Source organism: Chrysochloris asiatica, unplaced genomic scaffold (genome assembly GCF_000296735.1).
Source record: "Chrysochloris asiatica unplaced genomic scaffold, ChrAsi1.0 scaffold00015, whole genome shotgun sequence".
Lineage (NCBI taxonomy): Eukaryota > Metazoa > Chordata > Mammalia > Afrosoricida > Chrysochloridae > Chrysochloris > Chrysochloris asiatica.
In genome coordinates, this window is record NW_006408533.1 from 25458511 (window position 1) to 25462685 (window position 4175).

General features: G+C 38.3%; 1 pseudogene; it reads right to left on the bottom strand.

Annotated features, from left to right (window-relative positions):
- Window positions 1-3175: 3175 nt before the first annotated feature.
- On the bottom strand, window positions 3176-3970 carry LOC102820575 (annotated as a pseudogene).
- Window positions 3971-4175: the final 205 nt, after the last annotated feature.

Below are 4175 nucleotides of genomic sequence, written 5' to 3' on the forward strand. Positions count from 1 at the left end.
ATTTGGACCTCCTTTTACAGGTTTTGAATTATCTCCAATGCTATTTCTATCTTATTTCATTGTTCCTGTAGTGCTTTCCTGAATCCTTCCTTGTTTTTTTTTTTTCAATTCCCCTGTAGAGCATTTGAATGCACTTCAATATCATTCTCCTGAATTCCTTCTAAGGCAGTTCTAAATCCTGTCCCCCTTCCTATGGGAAGTCTAGGTCTGCCTCCAACTCATTTGTTTCAACTACTCTATCTTGTTTCTGAACACGTATCTGAACTGATATCTTCAGTTGTTTCTTGGGCATTTTAAATAAATAGATGTTTTTTTTTTTAATAATTCAATGAATGTATGCTGATGATTAAGCTTTCTGGTGGTCTCCTGGTAGATGTGATCAGGAGATGAGCTTCCCTTTCACTTTTCTTATTGCTTGACTCAGAGTAACGGTAGCAGGTGCCAGCTGTCTATCTGGTGTATAGCAGCTTGTATTGGTTTTTGTCTGGATGGTGGGATTTTATAGGGTGTAATTATAGCTAAGCTATAGGATCACAATTGCTGTCCCTTCTTGGGTAACATAGGAAGAGAAAGTGCACCACCAACATAAAAGGGGGGCCAAAAATCAAACAATAACAACAACAGCAAAAAAAAAACAGATTGGATACTACAGTCTATAATTACAAAACAAAACAAAAACCCTGTAGCAAAATATGAGTATGATTTTAACATGCCTCTCTTGGCTGCCTGGATCTGGTATGATAGACTGTTCCAATTTTAAGCTGTTCATTCTGACTCCTCCTCTTTCCTCAACTCTTGGCGCAGTGGTCTTTGCTGAGCAGATCCGTGCTCATTAGTAATAGAATCCTCCAGGGTTGGGAGTGTCCACTGACTCAGGTACTACCTCTAGTCACCAGGATGGAGATACACAGATAGCAAGAGACAAATTAACAGGAAAAAAAAAAAAAAAGTGCACACCTTTATTTCCAACAATCAGTCAGACCTCTGTGGTTGGAAACACTCCCTCCTCTTGCATCAACACCATCATGCCCAAGATGGCCTCTCCACGACCCGCAAGCTACTGCAGATCAGAAAACACTTTCCTTGCTTCTGTTACAAATCCCACTAGCAGTTAGCCATCTATCCTTCTAAATATTCCTTTACATGTAGTTCAGACTTCTGTGATTGTCACCTGAATCTGTCTCATCTGGTATTCTGTTTTATTACTGGCAGAGGTCTACACAGTGCTTCTCTCTAACCTGCCATCAAGTCCTGCCTTCCCTGAATGCATGTGAATTATGATGTTGATCAAAGAATACTACAATTATCATGGACTGCCAAAAAAACAAACTAATCTGTCTTGCAAGAATTACAGCAAGAATGCTCCTCAGAAGCCATGGTGGTATGACTTCATCCGTCATACTTTGAACATATTATAAGGCGAGACCAATCCCTGGAAAAGGACATTTTGCTTGATAAAAGGAGAGTCAGTGAAAAAGAGAAAGACCTCCAATTGGATGGATTGACATTGTGGCAACAGCAAGGGCTCAAATGAAATAACAAATATTAGAATGGGGCAGGACTAGGCATTGTTTTCATTCTGTTGTGTACATGGTTGTTATGGGTCAGAATTGCCTCAACACCATGACACCCAAGAACAAGTATCATATAATCTGCAAAAAGGAATCATTTTATTTTTTTCTTACCAGTTTGGGTTGCTGTTATTTCTCTTTCTTGTCTTATTACTCTGGTCAGGACTTCCAATATGATATTGAGTAAGAGTGGTGATTAAGCGCATCCTTGTCTGGTCCATTCTAACAAGAATGTTTTCAGTTTCTCTCTACGGAAAATAATGTTTGTTGTTGGTTTTGTGTATAAATCTCTAGTCATGTTGAGGAATTCCCCTTCCATTTCTATTTGGCTGAGCATTTTTATCAGATAAGGGTGTTGAATTTCATCAAATGACTTTTTCATACCAATTAAAATAATCATGTAATTCTTTTCTTTTGTTGTATTTATGTGATGGATTATATGGATTTTAATTTTAATGTTGAACCATCCTTGCATATTGGGCAAGAATTCCTCTTTGTTGTGATGTACTTCTTGAAAATATGTTGGATCCTATTTGCCATGATTGTGCAAAGAATGTTTGCATCAATATTCATGTAATATTCTGTTATTTTATAGGCTTCACTGAATGAGTTTAGGAAAATCCCTTTCTTTTCTATGTTGTAAAATAATTTGAGTAGAATTGGTGTTAGCTTTTCTCTCAGTGTTTGGTAGAATTCTCCAGGTCAGGATTTTTTATCTTTTGTTGGATTTGTTTTTTTGTTGTTTTTCATTGTAATGATGTCCTCTTCCATTTCTTATTTGTATATGTGTCTGTTCAAATATTGTACCTCAGTTTGTGTTTGCTTAGGTAGGTAATGAGTATCTAGACATTTTTATATTTCTTTCAGATTTGCAAAAAATTTTGGAGCACAGATCTTGATGTTGTTATTAAGTGCTAATGAGTCAGTTCCAACACATAAACTACATGTTCAAAAGAACATTGCCTGCTCATGTACCATCTTCTTATGTTTGAATGCGTTGTTGCTGCCTGTCTTATTGAGGATTTTCCTCTTTTTCACTCTACTTTACCAAGCATGATTTCCTTCTCTAGTTGCTGGTCTTTCCCAATACCGTGTCCAAAGTATAAAAGACAAAATCTTGCCACACTGACTTCTAAGGAGTATTCAGCTGTACTTCTTCCAAAACAGATTTAGTCGTTCTTGGTGGATAGATACGTAATTCAAGGCTAACATTTTTTCAGGTTTTATAAATGTCATCCCATTGATTTCTTTTTTTTTTTTTTCTTTTTGAAAATCTTTATTAAATTTCACGGAGGAATAAATAGAGCCATTTGAAAAACTAGAACACTCTAACAGTGGTCTCCTCACACAGTTTCTATATGCCTGGAGAAGTTTAAAACAAATACCCAGTAGACAAAAAATAAAAAAGTACAGAAAGCCTTTATATGAGGGTACTTCAAAAAGTTTACAGAAAAATTTAATTATCTTTTCATTCCATTTTTTCCACCAACTTTTTGAAGCCTCCTCGTAAAGAAAGTTTTAGAAGAAGTCTTCTTCTAGAGTAACTCTCAAGCCACCCTCTCTAGTTGGAAGCAAGGGACTCACTCAGCAAAGGTCAAAGGGACTCAGCTGAAGATCTCAGTACATATAGGAGAACAACAGGAAGTAACAATCCACGTGGTCACACAAAAAAGCTCTGTTTCTTCCTGACCTAAAGTGCTTGCCTCCAGTCTCAGCTTGGAGAACCTTCCTAGTTTCTTGAACTGGTTGTCAATCAAGGTCCCCTTCATTTTAGCTTTCTTAGCTTCCAGTTCAGCCAGTTCTTGTAGCTAGCTGCCTCTTGCTCATGCCTTTGTGCTTCCGCTGCTTCTCAATCACTTTGGCATTCTGAGCGTATGAATCAGCAACTTCTCTAGCTTCAATCTCCTCTTCCCCTTCATCAATGGTAGACACTGTGACAAAGCTGAACTTGCCCATATCTTTGGTCCGTTTGGTCATCATCACCTTCTTAGGAGGCTCTTGTTTCTGAGTATATATATATTGGTTTTCCCAAAGCCCTGGCCAAACTTGACCACTGCTCCATTCACAAAGAAGATCATAGGAGCGTTCTTGGGCTGGGACTGGTAAACTAGTGGTAATCCACACTGTGCTCACTTTCTGTACTGCCCTTCAATGCCTTCGGGCCTCCGGAGATACACAGTTTCCACGTCTTCTGTGTTACAAAATTTATGGTCATGTTTTGGCAGCATAAATCACACGAGACCGATCCTGAGGCCTCATAGGTAATTTCTCTAACAGACAGTCAAGTACCTAGACCATCGGGTTGCACAGACAGTAATAGAGGGACTTCTCACCATCGTTATAGTCCTCCCTGTCTCGGGGTCGGACCACACTACGGACCCGGACAATACTTTCGCCATAGTTTAGAGAAGAAGCCCGGAAACTCAACTCCAAGATTGAGAGACGCACAGAAAAAATCATCCCTTTGGTTTCTTGTCTGCATGATTTATGTTGCGAAATTAGAGTTTAGCCTTATTGGTTCCCCTTTGTAGATAACATTTCATTTTTCCCAAACTGCTCTTACTATTCTTTCTTTGTCTTTTTGTTTGTCAAGTTCAAGTATAA